A 20781-nucleotide genomic window follows, 5' to 3' on the forward strand; every position below is an offset into this window, starting at 1 on the left:
TAATAAACTAGCCTGCTTGTATAAATAAAACTATTTAACCAAAGTAGATATTATTTATGGTTTATATTCATATCAATGACTAATCACATACCTGTACTAAGTTTCTTAATAAAGTAATTCACTATTGAACATGTGGTCTAGTTCTATGTGAGTTCTAAGGGTAGTTTTCTTCTTAAAATCTTTCTTAGAAAAAGCAATAAATATGCTTATATGAGATTTCATTTTGTAATAGTTGTATATCTTCTTCCTCATTCTAGTTTGAATTCAAGGGAGTTATTCATGGTTTCTTTTAAAAAAATTACTTATAGAACTGAAAATTTTATTTTTTAATATTCAGTTCAGTCACTCAGTCGTGTCCAACTCTTTGCAACCCCATGAATTGCAGCAGGCCAGGCCTCCCTGTCCATCACCAACTCCCGGAGTTTACTCAAACTCATGTCCATCGAGTCGGTGATGCCATCCAGCCATCTCATCCTCTGTCGTCCCCTTCTCCTCCTGCCCCCAACCCCTCCCAGCATCAGGGTCTTTTCCAATGAGTCAACTCTTCGCATGAGGTGGCCAAAGTATTGGAGTTTCAGCTTCAGCATCAGCCCTTCCAGTGAACACCCAGGACTTACTTATCTAATAAAGATCTTCATATAACTTATGATATTATAACTGAAAATTAAGTAATTAATTGGACACATTATCATGTAAAGCATAAAAAAAAATTCACAAGATACCTTATACATTCAAAAAGGCACAGTAGTATATAGTTAAAAATACATAAAAGCATTGCCTCTGAATCAAGAGACTTTGGTTCATGTCCTAATATTCCCTTCTTCATTGCTGAGATCTTAATAACAGTGACAGACCTTTATAGAACTTGATTCTCTTATACGTAATATGAAGAACTTAGAATAAATTATTCAAAAGTTCTCTTAAAGTGTAAATTTAAAAAATTTTTTCATGAATGAGCATTAAAGCAGTTATGTATCACCTCGTTTATTTAAACCATAATTATATTGTTTCAATATGTGCAAAGATCATGTAGTAGATGTTGTAGGAGACAAAAGATTAGAAATTGAATTCTCCCTAAAAGAGCTGACAGTTTAGAATGAAAGAAAAAAAATCCTCCCATACATCAAAATGCACATGTAACTTAGAACAAGTCCTTGCCTTACCAGGCTCCAGCCCACCCTGCCAATGCAAAAACTTCAGAAAATCCTGAAAAAAGCCCTTGCTCATGCTTGGTTTGGCTCCAGTCCTCCTGCCAAAGCCACTGGGCACACATGGTCAGCATAGGGATACTCCCAGACAAGACCTTACCTTCAAGAGCAGGAGAGGCAATTATTTCACCTAAATTATAGAGACAAACAAAAAAAAGCCAAACAAAATGAGAAGACAGAGAAATATATTCCAAATGAAAGCACAAGATAAAATCCCAGAACAACAACAACAAAAAATCTCTAATAAAGTAGAGACAAGTAATTTACTTATTAGAATGTTTGAAGTAACATTTCTAAAAAATCTCATCAAACTCAGGAGAGGGCTAGAGGAACACAATGAGAATTTCAACAAAGAAATTGAAAATGTAAAACAAATATTATATGTAATATACACAAATATATGTACATACACACACATACAAACCTCATGGTAAGCAAAAAACTGAAATGGATTAGTTCAGCTCAGTTGCTCAGTCATGTCCGTCTCTGTGATTCCATGGACTGCAGCATGCCAAGCCTCCCTGTTCATCACCAAACCCTGGAGTTTACTCAAACTCATGTCCATTGAGTCGGTGATGCCATCCAACCATCTCATCCTCTGTCATCCCCTTCTCTTCCTGCCCTCAATCTTTCCCAGCATTAGGGTCTTTTCAAATGAGTCACTTCTTCACATCAGGTGGCCCAAATATTGGAGTTTCAGCTTCAGCATCAGTCCTTCAAATGAATATTCAGGACTAATTTTCTTTAGGATAGACTGGTTGGATCTCCTTGCAGTCTAAGGGACTCTCAAGAGTCTTCTCCAACATCACAGTTCAAAAGCATCAGTTCTTTGGTGCTCAGCTTTCTTTATAATTCAACTCTCACATCCATACATGACCACTGGAAAAACCATAGCCTTGACTAGATGGACCTTTGTTGGCAAAGTAATGTCTCTGCTTTTTAATGTGCTATCTATGTTGGTCATAACTTTCCTTCCAAGGAGTAAGCGTCTTTTAATTTCATGGCTGCAGTGTCACCATCTGCAGTGATTTTGGAGCCCCCCAAAATAAAGTCTCTCACTGTTTCCACTGTTTCCCCATCTATTTGCCATGAAGTGATGGGACCAGATGCCATGATCTTAGTTTTCTGAATGTTGAGTTTTAAGCCAATTTTTTCACTCTCCTCTTTCACTTTCATCAAGAGGCTCTTTAGTTCTTCATCACTTTCTGCCATAAAGATGATGTCATCTGCATATCTGAGGTTATTGATATTTCTCCCAGCAGTCTTGATTCCAGCTTGTGCTTCATCCAACCCAGCATTTTTCATGATGCACTCTACACATAAATTAAATAAGCAGGGTAACAATATACAGCCTTGACATACTCCTTTTCCTATTTGGAAACTGTCTGTTGTTCCATGTCCAGTCCTAACTGTTGCTTCCTGACCTGCATACAAATTTCTCAAGAGGGAGGTCAGGTGGTCTGGTATTCCTATCTCTTGAATAATTTTCCACAGTTTGCTATGATCCACACAGCCAAAGGCTTTGGCATAGTCAATAAAGAAGAAATATATGTTTTTCTGGAACTGTCTTGCTTTTCTGATGATCCAACATATGTTGGCAATTTGATTTCAGATTCCTTTGCCTTTTCTAAATCCAGCTTGAACATCTGGAAGTTCACAGTTCACATATCATTGAAGCCTGGCTTGAAGAATTTTGAACATTACTCTGCTAGCATGTGAGATGAATGCAATTGTGTGGTAGTTTGAGCATTCTTTGGCATTGCCTTTTTTAGGGATTGGAATGAAAACTGAACTTTTCCAGTCCTCTGGTTACTGCTGAGTTTTCCAAATTTGCTGGCATATTGAGTACAGCACTTTCACAGCATCATCGTTTAGGATTTGAAAGAGCTCAACTGGAATTCTATCACCTCCACTAGCTTTGTTGTTAGTAATGCTTTCTAAGGTCCACTTGACTTTGCATTCCAGGATGTCTGGCTCTAGGTGAGTAATCATACTATCATGATTATTTGGGTTGTGAAGATCTTTTTTGTATAGTTCTTTTGTGTATTCCTGCCACCTCTTCTTTATATCTTCTGCTTCTGTTAGGTCCATACCATTTCTATCCTTTATTCTGCCCATTTTTGCATGAAATGTTCCCTTGGTATCTCTAAGTTTCTTGAAGAGATCTCTAGTCTTTCCCATTCTATTGTTTTTCCTCTATCTCTTTGCACTGATCACTGAGGAAGCCCTTCTTATCTCTCCTGGCTATTTATTGGAACTCTTTGGCATTCAAATGGGTATATCTTTCCTTTTCTCCTTTGCTTCTCACTTCTCTTCTTTTCACAGCTATTTGTAAGGCCTCCTCAGACAGTCATTTTTCTTTTTTGCATTTCTTTTTCTTGGGGATGGTCTTGATCCCTGTTTCCTGTACAATGCCATGAACCTCTGTCCATAGTTCTTCAGGCACTCTATCAGATCTAGTCCCTTGAATCTATTTGTCACTTCCACTGTATAATCATAAGGGATTTGATTTAGATCAAACCTGAATGGTCTAGTGATTTTCCCTACGTTCTTCAATTTAAGTCTGAATTTGGCAATAAGGAGTTCATGATCTGAGCCACAGTCAGCTCCCAGTATTGTTTTTGCTGACTGTATAGAGCTTCTCCATCTTTGGCTATAAATAATGTAATCAATCTGATTTTGGTATTGACCATCTGGTGATGTCCACGTGTAAAGCCTTCTCTTGTGTTGTTGGAAGAGGGCATTTGCTATGACCTGTGCATTCTCTTGGCAAAACTCTATTAGCCTTTGCCCTGCTTCATTCTGTACTCCAAGGCCAAATTTGCCTGTTACTCCAGGTGTTTCTTGACTTCCTACTTTTGCATTCCAGTCCCCCATATTGAAAAGGACATCTTTTATGGATGCTAGTTCGAGAAGGTCTTGTAGGTCTTCATAAAACTGTTCAACTTCAGTTTCTTAAGCATTACTGGTCAGGGCATAGACTTGGGTTATTGTGATGTTGAAGATAAACACACAAAATAGAGAAAGGAACCCAACCATATCACTAAAGAAAATCATCAAACCACAGGAAAAGAGACTAAAAGAAGAAAATTAAAAGGGGGAACTATAAGTACATCCAGAAAATAATGAACAAAATGCCAAAGTGCTGTAATCAAAGGATACAGGTGCTTAAATGAGTAAAAATAACAAGATCCATCCATATACTGCTTAGAAGATATTTACTTCAATGCTAAAGACAGGCACAGACAGAAGTGAGAAGTGGAAAAGGTGTTCCATGCAAACGCAAACAAAAAGAGCAATACTCACATCAGACAATATAGACTTGACAAAATAAAATATCACATAATGCTAAAAGTGTCAATCCAAAAAGAATTATTAAACAAATATTAACCTAACATATGTATGCCTAAATACATAAGGAAAATATTAAAAAACATAAAGGGAGAATTGACAGTAATACAACAACTGCAGGGGACTTCTAACACGCTCCCCACAGCAATGGACATACCACCTGGTCAGAAAATCAGTAGGCAATAATTGGCCTTAAGTGACACATTAGACTAAAAGTATTTAATAGGTATACATAGTACATTCCATCCCCAAACAGCAGAATACATATTCTTTTCAAGGTCACATGGAATACTCCCCAGGATATATCATATGCTAGGCCACAAAATAAGTCTCAGTAAATTAAAGAAAACTGAAATCATATCAAGCATCTTCTCTGACCACAAAGATATAAAACGAGAAAACAATTACAGGAAAAAAAAAAAAACCTTGAAAAAACACAAATACATGGAGACTGTATATGCTACTAACAACAAAAAACAAAAAGGTCAATAGAGAAATCTAAAAATTTCTTGAGACTAATCAGAACAAAGACTGAATTTTCCAAAATCTATAGGATGTGGCAAAAGCAGTCCTGAGAGGGATTAGGACTATAGTGAGACAGGATAGCGTAACAGGCCTATCTCAGGAAATAAGGGAAATCTCAAGCAATCTAACATGACACTCAAAAGAACTAGAAAAAGAAGAAAAAACAAAGTTTAAAGTTAATAGAAGGAAGGAAATAATAAAGATCAGAGTAGAAATAAATGAGGTAGAGAACAAAAAGCAAAGATCAATGAAACTAGGAGCTGGGTTTTTTAAAATCTATATAAAATTGATAAACCCTTATCCAGACTCATAAAAAAAGGAGATGGTCCAAATAAATAAAATTGGAAATGAAGAAAGTACAACTGATATCATAGAAATACATACAATCATAAGAGAATACTACAATTATAAGCCAAAATTTGGACAATGTACAAGAAATGGATAAATTCCTAGATACATATAATCTTCCAAGACTGAATCAGGAAGAAACAAAAAAATCTGTACAGAACCATTAGTAGTAATTAGATTAAATCAGCAATTAAAAACTTTCCACCAAAGTTCAGAAGAGATAGATTCATGGGGGAATTCTACAAAACATTTAAAGAAAAGTTAGTACCTATTCTTCTCAAATTATTCTGAAAAACGGAAGAGAAAGGAACACATTCAATATCATTCTACAAGGCCAGTAATATCCTGATATCAAAACCAGAGACATTACAAAAAATGAAAATTATAGGCCAATATCCCTTATAAACACAGAGGCAAAAATCCTCAGAAAATATTAACAGACTTTAATCAACACTACAATAAGATTATAGATCCTGATCAAGTAGGATTTACTGAAAGGATGCAGGGTTCCCTTGGTGACTCAGATGGTAAAGAATCTGCCTACAATGCAGGAGACCTGGGTTCTATCCCTGGGTTGGGAAGATCCTCTGGAGAAGGGAATGGCTACCCACTCCAGTATTCTTGCCTGGAGAATCCCATGGACAGAAGAGCCTGGCAGGCTACAGTCCATGGGGTCACAAAAAGTCAGACATGACTGAATGACTAAGCATAGCACAGATGCAGGATGATTCAGTATCCACAAGTCAGTTAATGTGATACACCAGATTAACAAAGGAAGGATAAAAATCACATGATCATCTCAATAGATACAGAAAAAGCATTTGACAAAATTCAACATGCATTCATGACAAAAGCTCTCGATAATGTTAGTATAGAGGAAACATTTAGTGAGGCATAGTCAGTCAGTCTCAGATGTGTCCAACTCTGCAACCCCATGGGCAGTAGCCCACCAGGTTCCTTTGGCCATGGAATTCTCCAGGTAAGAATGCTGGAGTGGGTTGGCATTCCCTTCTCCAGGGTATCTTCCTGACTCAGGGATCAAACCTGGGCCTCCCACATTGCATGCAGATTCTTTACCATCTATAGAGGAAACACCTCAACATAGTAAAAGCCACTTATGATAAACACACAGCTAACATCATACTCACCAGTGAAATTCTGAAAGCTTTTTGGAAGTCCTAGTGACAGCAGTCAGACAACAACAAAAATAATTAAATAAAAAGTCATCAAATTGGAAGAGAAGTAAAACTCTCACTATTTGCAGATGAAATGATATTATACATAGCAAACTCTAAAGACTCTACCTAAAAGCTATCAAAATAAATGAATTCAGTAATGTCACATGACACAAAATAAATATACAGAAATTTGTTGCATTTCTATACATTTATACTGAACTATCAGAAACAGAAATCAAGAAAACAATCCCATTTACAATGACATCAAAAAGAATAAAACACCTAGGAATAGATTTAACCAAAATGATGAATGACTTGCATTCTGAAAACTATAAGACACTGATGAAAGAAGTTGAAGACAACACAAATAAATGAAAATTATTCTGTGTTCATGAATTAGAAGCACTAAAATAATTAAATATTCAAATATTTACAGTAGCCAGCACATGAAAGCAACCTAAATAAGTATCCATCAACAGAAGAAAGGATAAAGAAGATACAGTATATAGAGGTGACCTTTCAAAAATATGGTGTTAAGGGCACCAAACCATACAGTCAAAAATCCACATGTAACTTTAAAGTCCACTCTGTATATCCACATTCATGGATTCAACCAATTGTGGATATTGTGGTGCTGAAGTCCATATTTACCAAACAAATAAAAAGCCCTCACATATATGGATAAAATCCACATATACATTCAAATGTGTGTTGTTCAAGAACTAGGTGTACAACAACTGTATATACAATGGACTATTACCTAGCCATTTTAAAAAAGAATGAAATCTAGCCATTTGCAACAACATGAATGGATCTGGAGGGTTTTATACTAAGTGAAATAAGTCAGAAAGAGATAAATACTATGCTTTCATTTCTACTGACATATAAAAAACAAAACAAACAAATGAAACAAAATAGAATCAGACTGAGACATAGAGAACAAACTGGTGGTTGCCACAGGGGAGGCAGTTGGGGGTGACGGGCAGATTAGATGAAGGCGATTCTGAGGCACAAACTATCTGTTACTACACGACTGTGACTGCATATTAAGTCAAAGGCTGTGATGTAGAGCACAGGAAATACAGTCAATAACATTAACTTTGCATGGAGTGGGGTCTATGAAAAAATTGAAACCACTATATTGTACCCCTGAAACTAATATGACATTGTAAGTCAATTATACTTCAATAAAAAAGAAAATGAAATAAAACTGTAACATGTAGAAAATGAACAGAATAACTCTGGGGTGTTTAGGGAGGAGAGTCAGTAGGTCATGTCTAAATAACAGATTAAAAGATAAAACTAGAAGTTGGTCAGGTGGACAAAGTGGGAAAGCTCAAGAGAGTAGAAAAGCAAAGAGGTGTATAACAACATGTTTCAGAGAACAAAGGTGACACCTGAAAGATGAGCTAAGACACAAAAATGAAAGGTAGGACCTTAGAAACGAGGGAAGACATAAAAATGCCATATATGTGGTGATGGATGTTAATCAGACTTATTGTGGTAATCATTTCATAATATATACTAATATCAAGTCATATGTTGTATACCTGAAAATAATATAAAGCTATAGATCAATTATATCTCAGTTCTTCAAGATACCATAATATGTCTTGGATATCAAACTAAAAATCTTACTTTAGCAAATGGAAATCAGGCAACGTTTCAAGGTAGGAAAAGGTAGCTTAATTATCTACACAAGAAAAATCTTTATAACAGCAGTTTGCAGGTAAGGAGACCAAGATTCTCCCATAGAACACTAGAGAAAGGCTGGGACCCAAAGTCGGCAGCAGAAGTGCTAAAAAGAAGCAACAGATATAAGAAGTAGACAGGAGGGACAGATTGTAGCTTAGAGATATATAATAATTAGATATAGAATGTTTCTGAATAAAGAAAAATGGTGGAAGGCGCAAGGAAAATCTTGATAGAGATAAGTGCAAGGAAACATCAGGCTGACATCAAAAATGGATAAAAATTTGGTTTGCCTGCAAAGGAGAAAATATGAAGGATTGTAGTAAAAGGAAATTAAGTTTGAAGGGTAGGTTGGAGTCAGATCTTGGAGGTTTAAAAAGACATGCTAAGTTTCATTTATTAAACAAAACCTCTGATAGCTATTGAATGGAAAAGTAAAATGCTAGAGCTGATACTTAGCAATGAATCTGACAGTTGGACTAGAGAGAGAGCCCTATTAAAGGCGAGTGACCTGTTAATAGATTCTAAAGTTTGAAGGATCCTAAAGTTACATCCTAAAAGAAATCAGTCCTGAATATTCATTGGAAGGACTGACGCTGAAGTTGAAACTCCAATTCTCTGACCACCTGATGTGAAGAACTGACTCACTGGAAAAGGCCCTGATGCTGGGGAAGATCGAAGGCAGGAGGAGAAGGGGACGACAGAGGATGAGATGGTTGGATGGCATCACTGACTCGATGGACATGAGTTTGAGTAAACTCCGGGAATTGGTGATGGACAGGGAAGCCTGGCGTGCTGCAATCCATGGGGTTGCAAAGAGTCAAACACGACTGAGCAACTGAACTGAACTGAAAGTTTGAAGGAAAGATAATTTTATTATGAACTACAGTGGTGAGAGTATCCATAACAAGAAGGATTCATGAATCATAAACAGACAGAAGAGAAGAAAAATCAACAGGGTTAAATCCAGAACACCTACAACTCCAAATGATAGCGGGGATGTGGAGCAAAAGAAACTCTCATTCTTTGCTGTTGGGGAAGCAGAAGGGTACAGCCCAGTTTGGAAAATAGTTTGGCAGCTTCTTACAAAAAAAAAAAAAACAAAAAACACTTCTATCATATGATCCAGCAATCACACTCCTTGGTATTTACATTAAAAACTTATATCCACACAAAAACCTGCACACAGATGTTTATAGCAGCTTTACTGAGATTGCCAAAATTTGGAAGCAAACAAGTTGCCCTTCTGTAGGCAAATGGATAAATAAACTGTGGTCCATCCAGACAACAGAACATTATCTATCCAGTGCAAAAAAGAAATGAGCTACCAAACTGTGAAGACATAGAGAAAAGTTGAATGCCCATCACTGAGTGAAAGAAGTTATATTGAAAATGCTATATAGTGTATGATTCCAATTATATGGCATTCTGGAAAAGGCAAAACTATGGAGTCAGTAAAAAGATCAGTGGTCGCAGAAGTGGGGATCAGCAGGGGACAGGGGGGCAGGGAGCAGGTGGTGAACGGAGAAACACAGAGGATTTATAAGGCAGTGAAAATTACTCTGTATGATACTGTAATGGGAGATCCATGTCACTATGTACATGTGCTTAGTAGCTCAGTTGTGTCTGACTCTTTGCGACCCCACGGACTGTAGCCCACCAGGCTCCCCTGTCCATGGGGATTCTCCAGGCAAGAATACTGGAGTAGGGTGCCATGCCCTACTCCAGGGGATCTTCCCAGCTCAGGAATTGAACTCAGGTCTCCTACATTGCAGGCAAATTCTTTACCATCTGAGCCACCAGGGAAGCCCATATGTCACTGTCTATTTGTCCAAACCCATAAAATGTAGAACACCAAGAGTGAACTCAAAACTATAGATTTGGGGAGACAGTGATATGTCGATGTAGGTTCATCAGTTGTAGCAAATTTATCACTCTGGTAGAGGATGCTAATAATGGGAGAGCTTCTGCATGTGTGGGGGCAGGGGCTACATGGGATATCTTTTTACCTTGTATTCAGTTTTGATGTAAGCCTAAAATTGTTCTAAAAAAATAGAAAAAAAAATTGGTACAGATGAACCTAATTACAGGGCAGGAATAGAGACACAGATGTAAAATAATGGATGGGTGGACACAGCAGGGGGCTGGGAAGGAGGGAATAAATTGGGAGATTAGGAATGACATATATACACTACCATGTGTAACATAGATAGCTAGTGGGAAGCTGCTATATAGCACAAGGATTTCAGCTAAGTGCTATGTGGTCACCTAGGGGGTAGGATGTGGCAGGGGCAAGGGAGAGCCAAGAGGAAGGGGATATATGTGTACAAATAATGATTCACTTCATTGTACAGCAGAAACTAACAAAACATTGTAAAGTAACTATACCTAATTAAAGAAATAAGGTCTATTTTGAAAAAATTCAACAGGACTTAACAAACTGATAGTGAGAAGTTAAGGATATGTAAGGTCAAGGTATAAAAAAGCTCAGAGTGAATTTTCCATCACTGAAGCTGAAAAACAGTGATAGTAGAGTGTAAATATTATTAACAAGGTGATAAAATATTCATTTTTAAAGGCAGAAGCTATCTTCACTGTCGACAACGCCTAGTAACAAGAACCAAGAGAAGACAGTATAAGTTGATGGTGGAAATGTTGAGTAACATAATTTGGTGGCACTAAAGAGATTTTGACATAAAAGAAAAGAGCAAAAGAAAAACAGATTGCAATCATGATCCCTTATGATAAGTCATAGAGCTCTAAACAAATTATGAAACTTCTACAAATCACAGTTTTCTCATTCTTGAAACTTAAGAAAATTAAACCACTTTGCAGTTATCAGTTAAGGAAAATCTTATCTTGCCCTGTCCCTTCCCTTTCAAGTTGAACCTAAGGCCATAACTGCTATTGAACATATTTCCTAGGAAGGCAGATGGAGACATGAAACTATCATCAGCCCCAGAAGGTTTTTATTCCCATTACCATCTTTGCAATTTTTTACAAGTATAAAAAAATATACAAGTCATAGACCTGTAAGTCAGTTTTAATTGCAACCAAAGTCTTCCCCAATGGATCAGCAGGTAAAGAATCTGCCTGCAATGCAGACACAAGAGACGTGGGTTCAATCCCTGGGTTGGGAAGAGCCCCTGGAGAAGGAAATGGCAACCCATTCCAGTATTCTTGCCTGGAAAAATCTCATGAACTGAGGAGCCCAGTGGCTACAGTCAATGGGGGTTGCAACTAGTTGGACATGACTGAGTGATTAACACAATACTTCAAAGGCACAAACATATAAAGCAGATTCCAATACATATAAATAAATTTCAGAGCCATTATATGTGTTGACTTGCTATCAGGGAGTTCCACTCCACACTTTACTGAAAGGGAATGGAAAACCATCTGTTACTAGCACATTAGCCTGTCACTTAGCTCCCCTGAGTAAGCTGACTGGGGTATACCATTTTAATACGAGCACCTTCTTGCTTTTGAAAAAAAATTGCTGACACTCACTTTGACAATTTTCCAACTGTGACTTAAACTGCAATTTCCTCATTTTCCCCTCTGGTCTCTACCATTCTCATCTGCCATCAGTCTGCACTGTCTTGGGGAAAAAAATGCTTCTGCTCCTAATGCTTATATACTCCTACTTTGAGTTTCATCTCTGGTTTCCCACAGATTTCCAAATTCCCATCTCACCCTGAAATAACTATTTTAGTTGTTTCCAACCCATATCGCTTCTCTCACTCTGCTCAAGAATTTGCTTCAACAACTCCTTGTCACTTAGCTGACTTCTTCCATTCTCACTGTAATCATGGCATTACATACCAAAGTGTAAACTTCTCTTTACAGCCTCCCTCTGTTCACTGTCTTATTCAAATCATCAAAGCCTTTTTTTAACTGATTTTTTAAAATACAAATTTATTTATTTTAATTGGAGGCTAATTACTTTACAATATTGTAGTGGTTTTACCATACATTGACATGGATCTGCCACAGGTGTACATGTGTTTCCCATCCTGAACCCCTCTCCCACCTCCCTCCCTATCCCATCCCTCTGGGTCATCCCAGTGCACCAGCCCCAAGCACCCTGTCTCATGCATCGAAACTGGACAGGAGATCCTTTTCACATATGATAACATACATGTTTCTATGCCATTCTCCCAAATTATCCCACCCTCAACATCAAAGCTTTTAACTAATAAACTCAAAAAGTTTTGTAAGAAACAAATTGGTCATTTTCATTTGACTTCCATCAGCAGAGCCTCCATTCACTCTGCAATGATTTTTAAAAATGTTTTTTAATAATAAAATTAAAAAGCAAAAATGTTTAGCATACTTTAAATAGAAAAGCAATGAACATGGAGATACTTTGAGTATTTATTAAGCAGTTTGTTTCAGAGGGTGGTTGCAAAGGTGGATTCTACATCACTAGGTAGCCAACAAGTGACCAAATATTTTTCTTCAGGCCACATCTAGGATGGTTAGGGTTAAATGAGAACTGACTAAAAGAAATTACATAATGTGTAACTCTGCAAGCATGCTTGAAAACAACAACAACAACAATAATAATAGATAAAAATGAGAAACAGGGTAGATTTGGGTCAAATGCGTTGTGTTCCATTAAATTAAAAGCTACTTGTAAACTATTTGAAGGAAATGTACTATTGGCAATTTTTTCCAGTTTTAGCAACAAATGTGAGTTTATTAATTTTTCCTTGCCCAGTTCCCTATGATTTTTGGAAACAGTTTGCCGAAGTAGTGGCTGGCGTTAAGGGTAAAATCTGCTACCACAAATCAGGATGAAGCTAATGTTTGAAGACAGGAATGAAATCCATGATTTCTGCTTTTTTAGCGGCTACTGCAGGGCGCAGGAGGGCTGAGAGGAGCTACTCCACGTTCAAGGTCAGGAGAGGTAGCCGTGAGAAGATACCCCTCGACCAAAGTAAGGAGCAGCGGCTGCACTTTGCTGGAGGAGCCGTGAAGAGATACCCTACGTCCGAGGTAAGAGAAACCCAAATAAGACAGTAGGTGTTGCGAGAGGGCACCAGAGGGCAGACACACTAAAACCATAATCACAGAAAACTAGCCAACTTGATCACAGGACCACAGTAATGTCTTAACTCAATGAAACTAAGCCATGCCATGTGGGGCCACCAAGATGGACGGATCATGGTGGAGAGGTCTGCAAGAATGTGGTCCACCGGAGAAGGGAATGGCAAACCACTTCAGTATTCTTGCCTTGAGAACTCCAAGAACAGTATAAGAAGGCAAAATGATAGGATACTGAAAGATGAACTCCCCAGGTCAGTAGGTACCCAATATGCTACTGGAGATCAGAGGAGAAATAACTTCAGAAAGAATGAAGGGATGGAGCCAAAGCAAAAACAACACCCAGTTGTGGCTGGGACTGGTGATAGAAGCAATGCCCAATGCTGTAAAGAGCAATATTGCATAGGAACCTGGAATGTTAGGTCTGTGAATCAAGGCAAATTGGTCAAACAGGAGACAGCAAGAGTAAATGTCAACATTCTAGGAATCAGCGAACTAACATGGATTGGAATGGGTGAATTTAACTCAGATAACCATTACATCTACTACTGTGGGCAGGAATCCCTTAGAAGAAATGGAGTAGCCATCATGGTCAACAAGAGAGTCCAAAATGCAGTACTTGGATGCAATCTCAAAAACGACAGAATGATCTCTGTTCGTTTCAAAGGCAAACCATTCAATATCACAGTAATCCAAGCCTATGCCCCTACCAGGAACGCTGAAGAAGCTGAAGTTGAACGGTTCTATGAAGACCTACAGGACCTTTTAGAACTAACACCCAAGAAAAGATGTCCTTTTCATTATAGGGGACTGGAATGCAAAAGTAGGAAGTCAAGAAACACCTGTAGTAACAGGCAAATTTGGCCTTGGAGTACAGAATGAAGCAGGGCAAAGGCTAATAGAGTTTTCCCAAGAGAACGCACTGGTCATAGCAAACACCCTCTTCCAACAACACAAGAGAAGACTCTACACATGGACATCACCAGATGGTCAACACTGAAATCAGATTGATTATATTCTTTGCAGCCAAAGATGGAGAAGCACTATACAGTCAGCAAAAACAAGACCAGGAGCTGACTGTGGCTCAGATCATGAACTCCTTATTGCCAAATTCACTTAAACTGAAGAAAGTAGGGAAAACCACTAGAACATTCAGGTATGTCCTAAATCAAATCCCTTATGACTATACAGTGGAAGTAAGAAATAGATTTAAGGGACTAGGTCTGATAGACAGAGGGCCTGATGAACTATGGATGGAGGTTCATGACATTGTACAGGAGACAGGAATCAAGACCATCCCCATGGAAAAGAAATGTAAAAAGGCAAAATGACTGTCTGAGGAGGCCTTACAAACAGCTGTGAAAAGAAGAGAAGCGAAAAGCAAAGGAGAAAAGGAAAGATATTCCCATTTGAATGCAGAGTTCCAAAGAATAGCCAGGAGAGATAAGAAAGCCTTCCTCAGCAATCAATACAAAGAAATAGAGGAAAACAACAAAAGGGAAAGACTGGAGATCTCTTCAAGAAAATCAGAGATATCAAGGGAACATTTCAGGCAAAGATGGGTTCAATAAAGGACAGAAATGATATGGACCTAACAGAAGCAGAAGATATTAAGAAGAGGTGGCAAGAATACACAGAAGAACTGTACAAAAAATATCTTCACGACCCAGATAATCACAATGGTGTGATCACTGACCTAGGGCCAGACATCCTGGAATATGAAGTCAAGAGGGCCTTAGAAAGCATCACTACGAACAAAGCTAGTGGAGGTGATGGAATTCCAATTGAGCTATTTCAAATCCTGAAAGATGATGCTGTGTGAAAGTGCTGCACTCAATATGCCAGCAAATTTGGAAAACTCAGCAGTGGCCACAGGACTGGAAAAGGTCAGTTTTCATTCCAATCCCTAAGAAAGGCAATGCCAAAGAATGCTCAAACTACCACACAATTGCACTCATCTCACACGCTAGTAAAGTAATGCTCAAAATTCTTCAAGCCAGGCTTCAGCAATATGTGAACTGAGAAATTCCAGATGTTCAAGCTGGTTTTAGAAAAGGCAGAGGAACCAGAGATCAAATTGTCAATATCCAGTGGATCATTGAAAAAGCAAGAGTTCCAGAAAAACATCTATTTCTGCTTTATTGACTATGCCAAAGCCTTTGACTGTGTGGACCACAATAAACTGTGGAAAATTCTTCAAGAGATGGGAATACCAGACCACCTGACCTGCCTCTTGAGAAACCTGTATGCAGGTCAGGAAGCAACAGTTCGAACTGGACATGAAACAACAGACTGCTTCCAAATAGAAAAAGGAATACGTCACCCTGCTTATTTAACTTATATGCAGAGTACATCATGAGAAACGCTGGACTGGAAGAAGCACAAACTGGAATCAAGATTGCCCGGAGAAATATCAATAACCTCAGATATGCAGATGACACCACCCTTATGGCAGAAAATGAAGAGGAAATTAAAAGCCTCTTGATGAAAGTGAAAGAGGAGAGTGAAAAATTTGGCTTAAAGCTTAACATTCAGAAAACTAAGATCATGGCATCTGGTCCCAACACTTCATGGGAAATAGATGGGGAGACAGTGGAAACAGTGTCAGACTTCATGTTTTTGGGTTCCAAACTCACTGTGGATGGTGACTGCAGCCATGAAATTAAAAGACGTTCCCTCCTTGGAAGGAAAGTTATGACCAACCTAGATAGCATATTAAAAAGCAGAGACATTACTTTGCCAACAAAGGTCCTTCTGGTCAGGCTATGGTTTTTCCAGTGGTCATGTATGTATGTGAGAGTTGGACTGTGAAGAAAGCTGAGCGCCGAAAAATTGATGCTTTTGAATTGTGGTGTTGGAGAAGACTCTTGAGAGTCCCTTGGACTGCAAGGAGATCAAACCAGTCCATCCTGAAGGATATAAGTGCTGGGTGTTCATTGGAAGGACTGATGTTGAAGCTGAAACTCCAGTACTTTGGCCACCTCATGCAAAGTGTTGACTCACTGAAAAGACCCTGATGCTGGGAGGGATTGGCGGCAGGAGGATGAGATGGCTGGATGGCATCACCGACTCAATGGGCATGAGTTTGAGTAAACTCTGGGAGTTTGTGATGGACAGGGAGGCCTGGCGTGCTGCAATTCATGGGGTCCCAAGGAGTTGGACACGACTGAGCGACTGAACTGAACTGAACTAAATGAAGAAAAACTGAGAAAATATTTTTCTCCAGATCATAAGGAGTTGAGAGGGGGACTTAATGTAAAGTTCATTTTGCTATCATAATGAATTCACATTTAGCTAGCAAAAGGATAGCATTATCATAGCCTCATCTTAGAAAGATTTGGCAGACAAGAAGACCTTCCCCATGGGTAAGGCAAGAAAATATTCGAATCAACTTAATAGGGGCCCATGAAATCTGAGAAGAGGAGGAAGGGAAAACTCTTTTTTGAGAAGAATGAATGGGATTTGGCAACTGTTTGATTCTCTATAAGAGATTTTTTTTTAAAGAAGAAGAAATAAACCTGTCAGCCACTTTGAATCCGGCAACAAGGGTGAATGAAGATCCAATAACCAATATGTGGAAACTAGATGGTAAAATACATTAATTGTTACTTAGAGCAGGAAGTGATTTCTAATTTAGAACTTTGATTTGGGATAATTCTAAAAGGTGGTTCTAAATAATATACTAGAGATTAAGAGAAAGTTAATGATTAGAATTCCCTGCATAGAGCCAATAAAGCCATGAAAATGGACAAAACTATAAAATGTATATAGAATATAAAGATGGTCAGAAAGAAAATCTTTCAAAGGCAGGAGAAAAAGAACTCAGATAATAGCTACTTGCCCATCCCCCCCCCCAAAAAAAAGAGAAGAGAAATAAGAGGAACTGGAAAGGAAGAAGAGGAGAAGGAAGAGTTAAAGGTGGGGAAGCAGGAAGGAAGGAGGTAAAAGGAGAAAGCAAGGAAGGAAGAACAGGAGGGAGGGAGGAACTGAGGAACAAGGACTTTAGACTAATAGAGCTGGGAAGCCCATAGAAGATATCTAACCTTAACCAGCAGATAAGAAAATTGAAGCTCAAAGAAAGACAATAACTTGCTAAGACTGAATCTAGTTAGTGGAAGAGTGTTGATTACAGAACCAATGGCCTCTTCTTTATCATTGGCGGACTTACTATTTATCTTCATACCTATTGTGCAGGAGTCACATTATGTAAAATCTAGTTCTTAACCATCCTTAACCATTTTACAGAAGTAAAATAATTTGGTTTGAAAATGATCTAAACATATGAATAGATAAGAGGATCCCATTTTCCCCATGTATGTGGAAATGGGTGAGAGGAAACATAAAGTTACTTCCTTTTAAGATTCCTAGGAATGAATAGAGGTGGGGAAAAGGAGGAACTACAAGAATATTAAACAACTTGATTTCTCACCCAGGTTTAGGAGGAAAACCAGAATAACTGATTTATGAAAAGAAGTCTTCCCATGATACACAACCCCTAAATTCCAATTTTATGAGACAGTAATGTAAGATTTTCCTCTCTTCCACAGAAGTCCAGATAATGTCATAAAAAGAATAGTCAGTAACTTCCTGATCTACAAACTATCACAATGAAATAATCTGGTCTGATCAAATACCCAGTCAACAGTTAGAAAAGCATATTTCCTTATAACTGTCACACTTAACATATGTTCTCGGATTTATGAATTCTGAATCCTCAATATTTTCTTAAAAAATTATATTTGTTTGCAATATAAAAATGCTTTCCCATTGATATTGATCTGTAGTTGCCCCTGAAACCCATGTTTCACATCAAAACCTTTCTAATCCACATTTATTTTTAAAACTATGAAAGATTTTAGTATGAAAGTATTTTAGTAAATACCTGTAATTTTTGGTACTGTAAATACTTTTTGTAAGTTACCAAACATTTAATGTCACTTTCTTCAGTGCTTTTCACCTGGGAGGCAATTGACAAACACTGGTGTTAATCATGGATGATCTTATAACTGCATGTTGAATGCCTGTGATGGTTAATTTTATGTGTCAACATTGTTTCTGGCTATGACCCTGAAGGTATTTACATATCAGATCAGCATTTGAATCAGTGGACTCACTAAAGTAGATTGCATTCCCTTAACAAGGAGAGGCATCATCCAATTCCTGAGGGTCTGAATAGAAAAGGAAGGAGGAACTCTCCCCTCCCACAGCACATCCCAGCCTCACTGCTTGAACTGGGACAAGTGATCTCATCTCCTCCTGCTCTCAGACTGATTTACACTGTGGGTTCCCCTCGTTCTCAGGCCTTTGGATTCAGACTGAACCATACCACCAGCGTCTTGAGTCTCCAGCTTGCAGAGCGTAAACTGTGAAACTTCTCGGCTTCCACAATTACGGGAGCCAATCAGTTCCTCAAAATAAATACCTTCCTAGCATATTCATCTTATATATAAGTTCTGTTTCTCTGGAGGACCCTGACTAATACAATGACAAATTCATTAAATACATATCCTTTCATGATTTTATTAACTGCTGTTAATATAATAAATATTTCGTTACAGTTTAATTCTGCTTTGATACATGTAATTCAGTTCAGTTCAGTTCAGTTGCTCAGTTGAGTCCAACTCTTTGCGACCCCATAGACTGCAGCACGCCAGGCCTCCCTGTCCATCACCAATTCCCAGAGTTTACTCAAACTCATGTCCATTGAGTCAGTGATGCCATCCAACCATCTCATCCTCTGTCAGTCCCTTCTCCTGCCCAGCATCAGGGTTTTTCCAATGAGTCAATTCTTTACATCAGGTGGCCAAAGTATTGGAGCTTCAGCTTCAGCATTAGCCCTTCTAATGAATATTCATGATTGATTTCCTTTAGGATTAACTGGTTTGATCTCCTTGCTGTCCAAGGGACTCTCAAGAGTCTTCTCCAACACCACAGTTCAAAGGCAATTCTTCAGCACTCAGCTTTCTTTATGGTCCAACTCTCACATCCATACATGACTACTGGAAAAACCATAGCTTTGACCAGATGGAGCTTTGTCGGCAAAGTAATGTCTCTGCATTTTAATATGCTGTCTAGGTTGGTCATAACTTTTCTTCGAAGGAGCAAGAGTCTTTTAATTTCGTGGCTGCAGTGTCACCATCTGCAGTGATTTTGGAGCCCAAGAAAATAATTTCTGTCACTGTTTCCATTGTTTCCCCATCTATTTGCCATGAAGTGGTGGGGCTGATGCCATGATCTTCATTTTTTGAATGCTTAGTCTTAAGCCAGCTTTTTCACTCTCCTCTTTCACTTTCATCAAGAGGCTGTTTAGTAGCTCTTCATTTTCTGCCATAAGGGTGGTGTCATCTGTATATCTGAAGTTACTGATATTTCTCCAGGCAATCTTGATTCCAGCTTGTGATTCATCCAGTCCAGCATTTCACCTAATGCACTTTGCATTTGCATGTAAGTTAAATAAACAGAGTGACAGTGTACAGCCTTGATGTACTCCTTTCCCAATTTGGAACCAGTCTATTTTCCCAGGTTCAGTTCTAACTGTTGCTTCTTGACTTGCATACATATTTCTCAGGAGGCAGGTAAGGTGGTCTGGTATTCCCATATCTTGAAGAATTTTCCACAGTTTTTTGTGATCCACACAGTCAAAGGCTTTGGTGTAGTCTATAAAGCAGAAGTAAATGTTTTTTCTGGAACTCTCTTGCTTTTTAGATGATCCAACGGATAATGGCAATTTGGTCTCTGGTTCCTCTGCCTTTTCTAAATCCAATCTGAACATGTGGAAGTTCTTGGTTCACATACTGTTGAAGCCTGACTTGAAGAATTTTGTGCATTACTTTGCTAGCATGCGAGATGAGTGTAATCGTGCTGTAGTTTGAACATTCTTTGGCATTGCTTTTCTTTGGAATACATGAAGTTAAATGACTGTAATTACATGCAATTAATAAAAGAGAAAGCAGATATGTAGAGGTTAAAACATAATACACATTAGATGCTAAGTCATGTCTGACTCGTTGTGACCCGATAGACTGTAGCCTGCCAGGCTCCTCTGTCCATGGAGTTCTCCAGGCAGGAATACTGGAGAGGGTAGCCATTCCCTTCTACAAGGAATCTTCCCAATCCAGGGATCAAACCCAGATCTCATACATTGCAAACAGATACTTTATGGTCTGAGCTACCAGGGAAGTCAAAAACATAATAAGAATGACTGTTTAATTTTTCTTTAAATTATCAAATATATTAATTTGCTTCTGTTAGGTAGTTAGAATTTTAGGTAGTTAGAATAGGAAACAGGAGTACAAAATGGTGGTGGCTAAAAGATAAGGAAGGGAAAAGCCCTCGAAAATAGAACAAAGGAAGGTCAAAGGATGGTCCGAGGACCTGAGTGAGGACTTCAGGTAGAACAAACAGCTTTCCTGGCTAGCCCAATTTATATA

The 20781-nt window shown here is 38.3% G+C and overlaps 1 protein-coding gene across 1 annotated transcript in view; it reads right to left on the reverse strand.

Annotated features, from left to right (window-relative positions):
* Window positions 1-20781, reverse strand: part of GPC5 (glypican 5) — a 1486194-nt gene that overhangs the window by 1147146 nt on the left and 318267 nt on the right. The gene's annotated exons all lie outside the window — the stretch shown is intronic.

The sequence above is a fragment of the Odocoileus virginianus genome, chromosome 8 (genome assembly GCF_023699985.2).
Source record: "Odocoileus virginianus isolate 20LAN1187 ecotype Illinois chromosome 8, Ovbor_1.2, whole genome shotgun sequence".
NCBI lineage: Eukaryota > Metazoa > Chordata > Mammalia > Artiodactyla > Cervidae > Odocoileus > Odocoileus virginianus.